The sequence below is a fragment of the Sinocyclocheilus grahami genome, unplaced genomic scaffold (genome assembly GCF_001515645.1).
Source record: "Sinocyclocheilus grahami isolate Dianchi unplaced genomic scaffold, SAMN03320097.WGS_v1.1 scaffold73.1, whole genome shotgun sequence".
NCBI classification, from domain to species: Eukaryota; Metazoa; Chordata; class Actinopteri; order Cypriniformes; family Cyprinidae; genus Sinocyclocheilus; species Sinocyclocheilus grahami.
The window spans coordinates 1,937,593-1,952,683 of NW_015505252.1; the positions used below are offsets into that span (position 1 = coordinate 1,937,593).

The window sequence follows — 15,091 nt, forward strand, 5'->3', positions numbered from 1 at the left end:
AGCTGTTTGGACTCATTCTGACGGCACCCATTCACTGCAGAGGACGCATTGGTGAACAAGTGATGGAAGAAAAACTCATCCACATCTAGAATGACCTGAGAGTGAGCTCATTTAGCAAATTGTTATTTTTTTTAAAACACAAACACAACCTGCTCATAATACCTCAAGCTGTTTTATTATATGCATTTTATATTTTACAACTTTATCTATCTCTAACATAATTTTGAATAGCACAAAATGTAATCCATCTATTGCAATGCTTGTATATATTTTACAAAGCCCATCTTCTGTCAACAGCTCAATGATGTATTCCAATAAAGCATGCACTGCTGCGGTTTAAATGCTAAGGAACAAATTGCCTTGTTAAAGTAATCATAAATTAACACCATAAAAACACACTGGCACTGCCCTTGACCAACGCTCATTCATCTCTAAAGAGCAGAAAGCGCTGCCAAGAGCACTGCGTGCTTGTTACACCGTGATGGATTCATCACATTATAGTGCCACTTTAACGCAAATGACTGTAAACGTTAAGATGCATAGTTAAAAAATACAGCCCTTTAAAAACGAATTATGAATAGCATCAGCTCGTCTACTGCTTGATATAAAAATCAACAGGAAAAGCCGTCATTGCACATGTCACTGTAAGATATTGCATGCCCAAGATGCACAACTGATTCCCAGCGCTGACAGTAAACATTTTCTAGTAACACAACATGAGAGAAAATTCCCAGGGCATCTATCACCAATTCTAATCTGAAGTGATTTATTCAGAAAGATGCGATCTGATTGGAAGGCTAGTTTGGAGCTCTGTTGTCACCTGCGGCCTCACACTCATGCAATTGAGAAAACAGGATTATTCTTAGCGTCAATAAACTGCTTGTATGACAATTAAATATATGAATCCAACAGTTGCATGAGATCATTTTTAAACTAATGTTAAAAAATGCATGTCATTTATTAAATCATAAATATACCTAAATAATCATAAAAATACGATCCTTTTTTTTTTTAAAAAACAACAAAAAAGTAGAACTAGAAGTAGAACACATTTATTGCATAAATACATACATATATATATATATATATATATATATAACTTCTCAAAATTAGAACTATCAATGTATTCCATTTGTTCTATATCTTAAACATTTAGTTTTACTTTTGATGATAGTCTTTGTTCATATTTGAGAATTTCACCCAAATGGGAAAAAAGCATTACATTTATCCTATCATAAATATACCACAACCTGTGCGTGCTTAACAGAATCTTGTATTTTTTTCCTGAACAACAAAACAAAAAAAAAAAAATGCACTCAATTTTCAAACAATGACAAGCCGCAGTACGACACAATGTGCATTCTGGTGCAGGAAGACACAGCGCGCATGACAATGAGGCCGCTAATGAAAATCAACCATCAACCTGCGATACATGCACATTACACCAGAGCCTAGATGTTATTCAGCGCTCCGCACGGCTGTTTCTGTTCATCGATTTCCCATTCTCAACATGGAATATGGATGTCAGAGAAATTAGAACTAATATTTGTATGATTACAAACCTGAAACCGTCACGTAACCATCAAGTTACTGAACAACTTCCTGTTTCATCTGTTTAGATGGAAAATCACCATTAGAATTTCACAGCAAAAAACATTCAATGAATTCAAATGCACAGCATGCTTAATCTCTCCTTCACCCAGCAGCACAAAAACGTGCTCGGTGTTTGAACAGTGAATGCTGGGTAATTACTTCACTCCATAAAAGAGCCTTTAAATCATTAAATGTAATCCATTAAAAATCTTGTTTAATGATCGGGATACTTTAGTCCATTAATTATGCTAATTGTTAAACAAGACAGGGTAAACAAGAGCTGCAAACAATTCCCTTTTTCCTTTTTAAATTCAACTGCACATTGTTTACCGTACTGTCTTTCATGCAAATACAAAAGGCATAATCGTGCGGGTAATTGTGAGTTAAAGATTAACACGGCTTTAATGAGAGTAACCTTGTGCATAATGTAATTATGTTGCATTTAATGCATAGAGCAATAAATGTCACTTTATTATAATTATGGAAAAAGAAGAAATTAGCTTTAATGTGTAGCTTTAAAAAAAAAAAGGGCAATATAGTATAAAACAAATCTATATTTTTGGCCATTTGATGATTTTGAAAATTTATATATTTAAATATTTATTTTTACTTTTAATGAACCTGCACCAAAATGGCTCAAGATCCCCCCCCCCCCCAAATTAGAAGAACTATCATTTCTATAAATCAAAATGATTAAACATTACTATTTCTTGTGTTCATCAAGTAATAAACAGTGGAAATCATGTCGATTATTTTAACTAGATGTTTAATAGGTTTTACTACTTCCTCTGAAGGTGAAAAAAGAAGGGAAAAAATAAGATTCTATATTTTAATTCTATATCAATTTCAAGCTGAGCACCAAAATATGTAATAACATAACACAACAATATGTAACTATATATTTTTTTACTAAAACATTTAAATATACAGAAAACTTGAGACTGTGAACACCGAGTGATGACAAACAAATCATTGAATGGGAGTTTGAATTGATTCACTGAAATTGACAGATCAAACTGATTTGTGCAAATGAACCAAACTTTCCACATCTAAAACGGTTTTTGGTACTGCATTTTTTTTAAATAATTCTATATTTCAATACTGACTAAATCTAATAAACCTTTCTGTACTTACATAGAGACATTACCAGTGTTCACAATCACAGCCTGTCCTAAAACTGCATAATCTGATCCTCTTCCACATCCCTGATAAACAAAGAGAGACTGCCAATTGATCAAGTGGCGGCGCTGGATTCCCCCAAGCGAGGAAGGTCACCCATACTCACTCGTCGATGGGGGGGGAAACAGCGCCTCTACTCTCTCGCTGCCATTTTTCTTCACTGACAAAGACTCCAGCTGCCACTGAGCCATTTGCAGCCTGCGAGTCAGAATATCAATGATTTCCAACCCTTCTGCAAGTCTGCTTTCACCTTGGCTTCACCTCTACGAGCGGCGAGAAGAGCTGACGGCACAGATATTCCCTCTCATTCCGCTAAGTGCCGTTTATGGAGCTCGAAGAGGAGAGCGGATATTACTGGAGTTATTTCAGACACGCATCCCTAAAGCGGCAGAATTTTCCAGCGGCTACTTGAGTCAATTTTACAGAGGAAAGAAAACAAGGTTGAAGCTACTTACATCAACTCAATGCTACTTGAATCAGTTCCTGCAGCAGCTTGTATCAAATTTTCCATGATCGTTTCAGATATAAGTTTATTGCACTGTGAAACAATGGATCTTTTGGTCTAAACATTTTATTTTTGGTCTTTTAAATTAATTTATGAATGTGACACTGTTTTCTGTCCATTAAATGGTAAACAGTGTGGCAATGTTAAGATTTTTATTAATATTAAGATATTTTACTTCTTACATTAAACATTTAATTGGAAAAAAACACCTTCAATGCAATATCAATACATGTACCATAATATGTAATATAGTAATACAATAGTATGTAACTATAAATGTTTACTTCAACATTTGAATAATATTTATATATTTTATATATTTATGAATGAATTCATAAATTGTATTAAATGTATTTTACTTCTTACATTTACCATCTCATTGAAATTGGGGCTCCTTTCATTAGAAAAAAATTCAATATCAAGTAATCATTTTCAGTTATATACACCATAATATGTAATATAATATAATAGTATGACCGTAACTATTTATTTTTACTTATTTTATTAATCTATAAATTTAATTTATATATACAAATTAAGAATTTATTAATTTTATTAATAATAATTTACTTCTCACATTTAACATTTAATTGAAATTAAAACTCATTTGGAAAAAAAGAAAAAAACAGCTTTAATTCGATATCAATTTCAATTAAATGCTCAATATATGTAAAATAATAATGCAATATGTAACTATACTACAGCATTTTAATATAAAAAAGAAAATCTGAGACTTCTGTGAACAGTGATGACAAACAAATCATTGAATCAGAGCTTGAATCAATTCACTGACAGTCTGAACAGATTTGTGCAAATGAATCAAACATTCCACCTCTAACGCTGTTTTCAGACACTAATAAAAGCTCTGTCTGAACACTTTGAAAATGTCCATGATCTATTCACATGAGAATTCACTGCACTTTGAAACACACTATCTTCCAAAACTCAAAATTGTTTCCCATTAAAAAACCAAAGCAAAACGAAGGAAGGTGAATGAACCGGAGGAGGCTGTAACCATGCGTGTTAACACTTTCCTCCATGGAGCCTCAGATGGACAGATTTGGACAACCCTATCTGTGTGTTTGTGATGGTACTTAAGGAGGGCGACCTCACCTGACCTGCTGTAGGTTTATCCCAGCTGAGCCCCACAGCTACCACACGCTCTCCTCTAATGAATCGCCACTTCACCACCGTGATTTTAGCACCACAAAACACACTGATTAGTGGCGAGATTGATTTTTCCAAAGATGGATCTCATAAGGTTCTGCTGTGACCTCAGGCCACAATCATCTCAGCAGTGCTTGAGAAGAACATTACAAAACACGTCTGCCTGTTCATCCTCCTCTCAGAACACATCCAGTGATACAATCATACCGAAAACCCAGCAGTCCCTCTGCGTTTGCATTTCATTTATGTCTTGTTTCAATGTTGTTGTTGTTGGTAAATAAAACTATTAAAAATGGTTTTCAATAACTGAAATAAAAACTTGCATAAAGAAGATCTGTAAAGTTGCAAAGACTAAAGTCTCAAATCCAAAGAGATATTCTTTATAAAAGTTAAAGAGTCAACCATGCCTACCTAAAACAGCTCGTTCTAACACGCCCCCACATGTCTACGTCACTATGTGGGAAGATTTGCATAACACCACCCAAATGTTCACGCAAAGAAAGAAGGCATAACTTTTATTCTCGCTGTAGTATTGTTGTTGCCGCCGCCATGTCGTGAAGGTGCTGTGTGCTTCGTTGTGAAAGCGAAACTACTTTGTTTGGTCTTCCAAAAGAGGACGATACCGGCTTCGTTATGCCTGGAGCGGATCCGTGCTGGTCGCTGAGGAAATACAACAACTTTGCGCTGCGGATCACCGGATCGGCTTTCATCGTGGAAGAAGCGGAGTCCAGCCCAGGGTCGTCACATGTGGTTGCCGCAAGCCCTCCGGACGCTCCTTTGTCGAATCCACTGACCGCGCCGTTCTCAAGCCCTCCAGCCTCTGCTCACTCTAGGCCACCATGTGTGACGCTGCGTTTCATTGTGAAAGCGACACTACTTTGTTTGGTCTTCCAAAAATGGACATGAATAGAAATCAGTGGTTAAGTTGTATTTACAACACTGTTCCAGAACACTCCAACCCAAATATTCAGATGTGTGCAGCGCATTTTATGGAGGACTGTTGCCTGATCCTGGTAGAGTAGACTACAATGCCGGCTGTTCTGACTCACATACCGCAAGTACATTTTTTATATTTAAAGAGTTTTTATATTTGTTATATTTAAAGCGAGTTTTGAACAGTGTAGAGTAGGGCTTGTTGTTTGTCATTTCTCCGATCACAAATGCAGACATGGTTTTCTGTTTACGCGGCACGATGCAACACAACACGTAAAAAGACAGTACAAGTCATTATAATCCATAATTATGTCCTCACAATGCAACGAATGTCTCGTTTATAATGGGTTTTCATGTTTTTGAATCATCGCTCTGGCCTGCCAGGGCATCATCACAGTATGGTAGGGGCGTAACATTTCCGGTATTGGTATTCGGCCAATCACAACGCACTGGATAGCTGGCCAATCACAGCACACCTCGCTTTTCAGACCGATGAGCTTTGTAAAAATCGACACATTTCAGAAAGGCGGGGCATAGAGGAGAAACAATAATAAATGTGAAAATAATGTGTTTTTTGAACCTTAAACCGCATAAACATTTCATTACACCAAATAATGTTCTTTTTAGCAACATCATATGACCCCTTTAAAACAAATTAAATAAATAAAAAAAGTTTAATAAATACTGTAGTGGTATTACTAGATAAACTGTTGCTTAAAATGAAGTAAACATTAAATAAAATATTTAAAACAAAAAAACAAACAACCTTAAACTTACTTCAGCTAGTTGCCAAAGTTTAGTTTTGGTTGAAGTGCTAAAATGATTAAAATAAAATAAATAAATAAACACTTACAGGCATATACAAGACCAAAAAAATGCTAAAACAAACTAAAATGAAAACAGAAAATATAAATAAAATAAAAATGATCAAATATTTAAAAAAATTAATAGTATATAAGTGACACCAAATTAATAAAAATGTCCAAAACATTACGTTTGTAATACTTACAAATATTTACAAAAAAAATGGCATCCTGAAATAAATTAGTTGACAAGTTGAAATGGCTTTCCAAATTATAATTCTTTTCTACCAAGAAATAAGCATTGAGTATTCATAAAAATGTATGTTCAGGTAGGTTTGTGAGGGAACTAGGGCTGCGTATCGTTAAACATTTTTCGATATCGATACCGATACCTTGACTTCGATACCGGTTCCTGAACGATACTTTTTCCGATAGCAATTTTATGAAATCTATTTGAACAAGATTACATTATCTAAAAAAATAACTTTGGTTTTATTTTTCAGCTTGTTGATGTTTATACAGACACAAAGCCACTGCACAAAGGAACAAAATGTAACTACCAAAAAATCAGTGCAAATAGTTTTAATAAAGCTCAAATAGTCTTCAGCTTACACATCTGTTAGCTACATTTACACTAGTGTGTTTGTTTTAAAAAGCCTAGCTCAGACAGACTCGTCATTTCCCACTGATTTACTGATGAGCATTAGCAGCTTCCAGCGCTGTCTGCTTGTGTTCTCGCTTCCATGATCGCTGCTCTGACTCAGAGGTTATAATATATTTAATTTCATCAACAATACATGGCCAAAACACACACGGCAATCGGAAGTTATTGCAAAAACTTGATGGTGGTTTAAAGTGAGTTTTGAATAAAAGCGGAATATAAATCTTATTTATTACCTTATGCAGGGGTTAAATTGGGATTTGTTATGTGTGTGTGTGTAGGGGGGGGGGGCTTTAAGGTATCGAGCTTTTATATATACAGTGGGTACGGAAAGTATTCAGACCGCCTTAAATTTTTCACTCTATTATATTGCAGCCATTTGCTAAAATCATTTAAGTTAATTTTTTTTCCTCAATGTACACACAGCACCCCATATTGACAGAAGTATATATATATATATATATATATATATATATATATATATATATATATATATATATATACACGTGTGTGTGTGTGTTTTGTGCAAATTATTTATTCTATTCCCACTAATTTCATTAATACTTTCATTTCAAATTCTTACATTTGATCTATAAATTCAATTGACACTGAAAAATACAACTGCATTAAATAATTATGAGATTAAATATTTTTTTAATATACAAGCAAGAAATTGAAATGATACTTTTCAACTAAATTAAAACGCCAGTAGGTGCCAGTAGTGAGCATTTAATGAGTGAGCAACACAGCATTTCATAAAAAGAACATCATAGCAGCAGTCAAACATGCTGGTGGTGGTATGTGTGATGGTCTGGGGCTGCTTTAGGACCTGGACGACTTGCCATAATTGACGGAACCATGAATTCTGCACTCTATCAGAAAATCCTGAAGGAGAATGTCCGGCCATCAGTTTGTGACCTCAAGCTCAAGCACACTTGGGTTATGTAGCAGGACAATGACCCCAAACACACCAGCAAGTTCACCTCTGAATGGCTCAAGAAAATCTAAAGGTTTTGGAGTGGCCAAATCAAAGTTCAGACTTAAATCCGATTGAGATGCTTAAACAGTCCATTCATGCTTGAAAACCCTCCAATGTGGCAGAATTAAAACAATTCTGCAAAGAAGAGTGGGCCAAAATTCCTCCACAGCGATGTGAAAGACTCATTGCCAGTTATCGCAAACACTTGATTGCAGTTGTTGCGGCAAAGCGTGGCACAACCAGTTATTAGATTTAGGGGGCAATTACTTTTTCACGTAGGGCCAGGCAGGTTCGGACAGCTTTTTTCCCTTAATAAAATAATCATTTAAAAACTGCCTTTTGTATTTACTTGCATTATCTTTGTGTAAAATTAAAATTAGTTTGATGATCTGAATCTTTTAAGTGTGACAAACATGCAAAACATAAGAAATCAGGAAGGGGGCCAACACTTTTTCACACCACTGTACATTAGATACCCACTATTCACCATTTACTCTAAATGTAATAAAATCGGAATAATATTGCGTTTGTGTTTACATACTTATTTTTGGTTTCTGATGTTTTAATCATGTTACTTGTCTGGCGTTAATGAAGAGTTAATGTCAAGCCCTGGAGTCTATAATGTTAAGTGCCGGGGCTCAGCCCCAGATGGCCCGGCCCAATTTAAACCCTGGTCTTATGTAGCATGATGCTACAGTGTGCATGAATGGTCACATAACACGCGCTTTCGGTCTTGAAGTATGAACGGACATCTGCATATGATTGGAACTCCACGCAGCTCCCGCGCTACTCTCCATTGGAAATTAATGACTTTCGGTCTATCGTTTGTCGGAGATAGTGGAAAGCCGGCTTGAAACGCAGTGGAAACGCCAGTATGATGAGGATCGTTTTCATTTTAAAACAAAAACGCACCAGTGTAAATGTAGCCTTACAGCTACAGGGGCTGGGATGCATTCACACCAAACACTCACATGTGAGCCACATCTCTGAGTGTGGCGCGTGACGCGGACCGACTGTGCAGACCTATCGGTGTATTAGGCTATAGTACCAGTCTGCTCGTGCTCCGTACATTTTCGCATTGCTCTCGCGGATGTCAAACACTGATCGATCTGCGCCTCACTGACGTTGATGAGATTAACCCCTTAGGTATCGAAATTGGTACCGAATGACAAGACATTTTTCGATACTCGATTGTATCGAGGCAATTCGGTCGGTGCCTAAAAAGTATCAAACTCGATACCCAGCCCTAGAGGGAACTGCAGGAAATTTGTAACAATTAATGTAATCATAAAAAATATATTAAAATTAAAAGCAAATCAAAATAAAACACTTACAAAAAAAAATATGAAATTATTTATTTGTCTACCTGCATGTCATGTGACCTTTAACCGTGAAAATGCAAACGTGGTGACAAATAATATCAGGGACACTTTAAGCAAATATTTTTGCTGTTCAGCTAACAAATATATGTTTGTCTACACGATTAGACAATGCCTTGGAAGACGGTCTGAAAGCAGTTTCCTTAGCTTTCTGTGAACTCATTGACTGCTGTTGGTTTCGGACACAGCCATGAGAGGCAGTGACCGACTAAGCTAAAGCATTAAGCTCTACTGGGAGTTTGTGTGCAGCATCCTGCTGGCTTTGACCTTAGAGATGCGATCTGGTCTCTCTGACGAGCGTGTCATTACAGCTCAACACATTCCTGACCTAATGAGCCGTCTCCTCTGATCGCATCACAGCAATCATTCGCTCAAGGACATACGCAGCAGAAATCCACACGTAACCATCAACACGACATCCTTTCAGCTTCACAACATGGTTTATTTTGCCATAATGATCGGCTGATTGGATTTTGGACCACATATACACAACTGTGTGTGGATTTCAGTATGTGTGAGGTTTCACTTACTGTCAATGACGGCCTCTGCTTCAGTTCTGTGACATCATCGCTCCAGAACCTGGAATAAAACACATGAGGAACAATTACTATAACCGATAAAAAATCATTACTCCTCTTTTAAAGGTGAAACGTTTTTTTTTAACCCCGTTGAAAAATCCAGCATATGCTGGTTAGGTATGTTTTGACGCATGGCTGCTGGTTTGAGCTGGTCCTGAGCAGGACCAGCTAAGGACCAGCTTAAACCAGCTCAAACCAGCAGCCATGCTTCATAACATACCTAACCAGCATATGCTGGATTTTTCAACAGGGAAAATACATACAAGGCATACGTTGGTAGGTTAAAGCATAAATACTGCCATATTATTGCTTGTTTGAGCATCAACATTATCTAAATGTATCTTTTTTATTTACGATATTTTGTTACTTTTACTGCCTAACAAGACGACGCATATATTTTTTGCTGTGCATTTGTGCCTCTCATCCACTACAAATCAGACCGTTTATACAACTTCCACCTCGTCCTCTGGTCAGTCTGCCAGTTTCTCGTCTTATTAAATATTACCATATGGGTGCGTTTTGTGGAAGTGTTAAAGGAAATTAAGCCACATTTATTTTAACATCTGCAATTAATCTTTCTTACAAACACCATTCATTTACATGTCAAAACTTCAAATAGTAAGGTACGGAAATAAACCATCTTCAGAGAATCAATGCTCCTTAAAAGGAATAGTTCAAACCAGAAATTTCACTCCAAACAACTACAAAAAAAACGTGACCATCAGGCGACAAAAATCATGTTAATAATAGTCAATAGGGTTTCAAAACGCGCTGAGAGGAGGAGGTGCAAATGAACTGCAAAAGACTTGTGATGAATTAACCAAAAAGACACCAAAGACTCTCGAGTTTCTAGTGTCAACATCTTCATGAACTGAAACCTACTGGGATTCTCCAGAAGTTCAAAGTGTCAGGCTCTTGTAGAGAACTTTCTTAAGAAAGAAAGCTTGAAGCCATGTCACAAGATGAAAAGTGAAGATGGGCCAAGAAATATCTGAAGATTTTTTTAAAGATTAGCTGAGCAAGTTGAACCTTCTAAGGTTGCAAATTAACTTAAATCTGCCCGTTTCTGGAAGACACATCCTTAAAACAGTGGTACAAGAAGTCAACAGCATTCAAGAACATCATGATCTTTATGCAGCACAAGAAATCGCCTGTTTACAAGTAAGTCGCTGTATGGCTAACCAGAAAAGGCTTCGAAGAAACACCCACTTGAAACTCTTCCCAGAAAAGGGAAAAAGGGCTATATCTTCCTTAATTAAATTGAAATAAAATAATAAATAAATAAAAACAAATAAAATAATACTATAACAAATTAAATATAAAAATAGAATATATAATATTTTAAAAAAGTTATTTGTTCATAGTTGCATGGTAATTTATATTCTGTCAAACCGTATACATTTTTACTATTAAATTGTTCATTATTAAATCACTATTCTGAAAACTTATGAAATATGCTTTGCCAGCCAAGTATATGTTTGCAATACATTGATGAATGTGTATTAAGTTTCTGTCCCGTCAAACTTATATAGCCTTATTCTTTAACATCACAGGACTGAATTTAATTTCATTTAGCTGCAGGCATGGGAAACCCTCTCATATTACTAACTACATAAAACACTCAGAGAGAGACAGACAGACAGAGATAATTCCAAGCACAGTCACAGCGCTGTTTTGTGTCTCTGAGCAACATGACGAAGTTTCGTTCCTGAATGAATCATTCATCAAATGATTCGGTTCAATCGCAATGACTCACTTATTAACAGTGACTTGCTGCCACCTACTGGCGGTTTTCATTTCACATTTAAAGTTTCAATTATTTCAAATATCAGTATTCAACGTTTTATGTTTACAATATTAAAATATTATTTATGCATGTGTAACTGCAGGCTAAATGCATTCATGTCCTGCATTAATCAGTGTGTGAATGCATCTAAATGCCATTTCAGATGCAGATTCTGTGTTTCCTCTGCATTGCAAAGATGAATTTTGTTGATTGATACTTTCATTTGCTTGATAACAGCCCAAATGTCTTATTATAATTGACTGATTAAATATAAGAATTTGACTCTAATGATAATGCACACTTTTAGTAAAAAATTTTTAAACAGTTTGGAAAAGATTCATTTTTGTCACTGCTGTGAACTGACCACCACACAGAATATGAATATTAAACATTTTAGGAGTCAGCTGTCCACTGTAGTCCTTAAATTATCAGCACAGTAACACTCAGTCAAATTATTGTTATCGATAAAATCCCAGAAAATATCGAGATATAATTTGTCAATATCGCACACCCCAAGCTGCCAGCCATTCGGTGCAACTGGCAGAGCTGAATGTAAAATTTAACACCCCATACACCATCCTAACCCTCTCTAAAGAAGAGCTTAACTTTAGGTTGTTTACAAAAGAAATCTGTCAGTGTTCTTTTCATTTTCTCTCTTCTTCAGCCCTTTCTTTTTCTTGCGGTAGATAGCGGAAAGCAGTGACTGAGAGATTGACAGCTAATATTAACCAATACAAAATCTGCATTAAAGTTAAGAATGTAAGGATAAAATCTGTTAATATATAATTTGTAGTTGTGGTGCTCCTAAATTTTTGCTGGTGCTCCTAACTTTTTGAAGTTGGGAGCACCAGTGCTACCAAGTAAAAAAGTTAATTTCGAGCCCTGTTAATATTTTGAAATATTTTAATAATTCAGTAATTTAGTGGCGAGTTTGTCACTTCCGATATTTAAAAAAAAAAATACATCTATATAGTCTTCAATCATTTTATTAATTTTTACAAATTTTATTTTTGAATTTGCCATTTTTTGGTTTTTTATTTTTAGTTATCAAAGTTAAACTAAATGAAAGTTTCATTTTTATATTCAATTTAATTTCAGTTAACATTTTATTTCAAGTAACATTTTTTTTTTATGATTTAGTTTACTATAATAACCTAACCATGGCCTATCATGTTCATAACTGGTCTGCAAAGCAACTTTTGTTTTGTTGTCTGCATCAAATTACATTTACAAACGTGATTTTTATATACATCCAAAGCATATTAAATGCAAGTAAAGTGTCTAATTAACGTTTCAAATAACTTCTGTAAAAATGAAATGTCAAGATATGGGTGAAATACTGTAATGTTCTATCAGCGTAAGAGACATATGTAAAAATGAAACAGCATACTTATTTTGACCTGTACTTATTAAAGTACATAAAAGAAAAAAAGTGATCAAACTAAATTCTATTATATTTTAAAAGATCAAAAACTTCTTGCTGACAAATGGATAAAAACAAGTGGTTTGAAAGGCAGTGGCAAAGATTGGTAAAGATTTAAAAATCACATTTAATATGTATTGTGTTGCTGCACTGATCCTTAAACAGAGTATTTTAATGCCATCTTATGATTCTTGTTCTAAATATGCTTGACAAGATTTATTGCTATATAAACTATTGCTACACTGAATTATATTTCTTTTCTATAAATCATGGTAAAAATGTCATTTTTGCTCAGAAAAATCGAATTAAACAGGACACATTCTAATGTACAAGAAATATCTAGGCCTAAATTTAAAGCTGTATTAAACTTTCATTGTTTTGATGCTTGAAAACTCCTTTTCACCTTTGACCCATAAATTACTATAAGTAAACAACTCTCACACTCATTTTTCTCCACTTTCAGTCACATCTACATCGAGACAAACCCAGAAAGGGGACTTTGGCCCCTCATTTCCCACCACACGTCACTGCCGGATCATTTTGAGAGTATATCCAGCTTTCACACATTTCCCAAACGCTGAAATCTGGCAACCGATCTAACATTTCTGGCAGATGAACTGAAGAAGCCAGTGGTTATGAGTGGTGCATCACCCTGTACTTCCATCTGGATTAACACTAATAATCACTTCATTTATTTTTGAGAGAAAACAGGCTACAGATGTGCAAAAATATGTTATTTTGCTATTCTGCATTATTCTGTTCTGTTCTGCTTCTTACATTTTATTACAACTTTTTCTTGCCTGTCAACACACCAGATAGGAAAATAATACACCCTGTCATTTGAAATATATAGTATATTATTATTAATAAGAAAACATTTTACACTGATCTTCAGCTCTATCTAACTGACACCACAGTTAGACAGAAAATGATTGTGTTGACAAACATGATATTTTGCATATTACACGTGTAATGCGAACATTTGTTTGATGAGGCCTTCACTATTCTTTATAACCATTAAGTTTCAGATGCATTAGCGGTGTTTATTTTATTCATTCTATATTTTTCTCTCATGCACGCCAAAAAAAAAAAAAAAAAAAGTAAAAATAAAAGGTACAATGTAATATTTTTAGATATTGATACGTATTGATAATTTTACATATTGATTTTTCCACAGGTGTTTTACCTGTATTTTGAGTTGTGCACTGCACTGCGTTGTGTTCTAGAGTTAACGGAAATGTCAGTAAAATTAATGGCAGAAAAATACCAGTGTGGTATGTCAGTAAAATTAATTTTCTGTTTTTTTTTGTTGTTTTTTTAAAGCAGCATAATATTTCTTTCATTTTGCATTTCACTGCGTTTTATTTATTTTAGTATTATTTTATTTATTTATTTATTTTTTTTTGTAAATTGCGCATCACTTTGGTATACTCTGTGGTTTTTAAAAGTAAAAAAATATATTTGTATTAATTGATTGGATATTAATTGCTACCAAAACATTTTAGTGATCATCTCCGATTCATTTTGAACAGGATATATTTCCATTGTCATTAACTAATGACAGGTAAAATGACTGGACATGAGTTGCCTCATCCCTCAAGAGTCATTGAGTTATAAATCAGATGACATGCTGCTGTAATCTACAGATAAAGACCTGTGTTTGTGTGTGGATGAGGTAAACAGCTCACAGAGATCTGTGGTGTAAAGTCAGTAATTACCGAGTAGAATAGATCCGCAGTGAGCAAGGGGTTATTAACAGGGACGCAAGCTTTCAGAAAGAAAAAAAAAACATGAGCAGCACATTTCACATACAGGTCACCTTCACATGAATCTCCATAATGGGACATTCACACATGCAGCGATCTTATCTCTGCAGGTCTGTTCTGTTGGCCATTCCTTTCTAACCTTAACGGTCATAAGATGTCAATCTGATCTAATGATCTTCTAGGCTATTAAAAATTAATAAATTCTCGAAGAGAAAGTGCAAATATCATTACAGCCACAAAATACTGAATCAAACTCACTTAGGATGCGTAGAATCAATTTCTGATCTTTTTCCATGTATTTTTTACACTGTGCATGTGCACAGAGACAAAACAAATGCG

At 35.0% G+C, this 15,091-nt stretch overlaps 1 protein-coding gene across 8 annotated transcripts in view; it reads right to left on the bottom strand.

Moving 5' to 3' along the window:
• LOC107585674 (bromodomain adjacent to zinc finger domain protein 2B) overlaps nucleotides 1-9,780 on the bottom strand; it is an 84,788-nt gene extending 75,008 nt beyond the window's left edge. For all 8 annotated transcript variants that reach the window (XM_016272799.1, XM_016272800.1, XM_016272795.1 and 5 more), the window contains exon 1: nucleotides 9,730-9,780. The gene's annotated coding sequence lies outside the window, so the exon portion shown is untranslated. The remainder of the gene's footprint in view (nucleotides 1-9,729) is intronic.
• Between the last annotated feature and the right edge of the window lie 5,311 nt (nucleotides 9,781-15,091).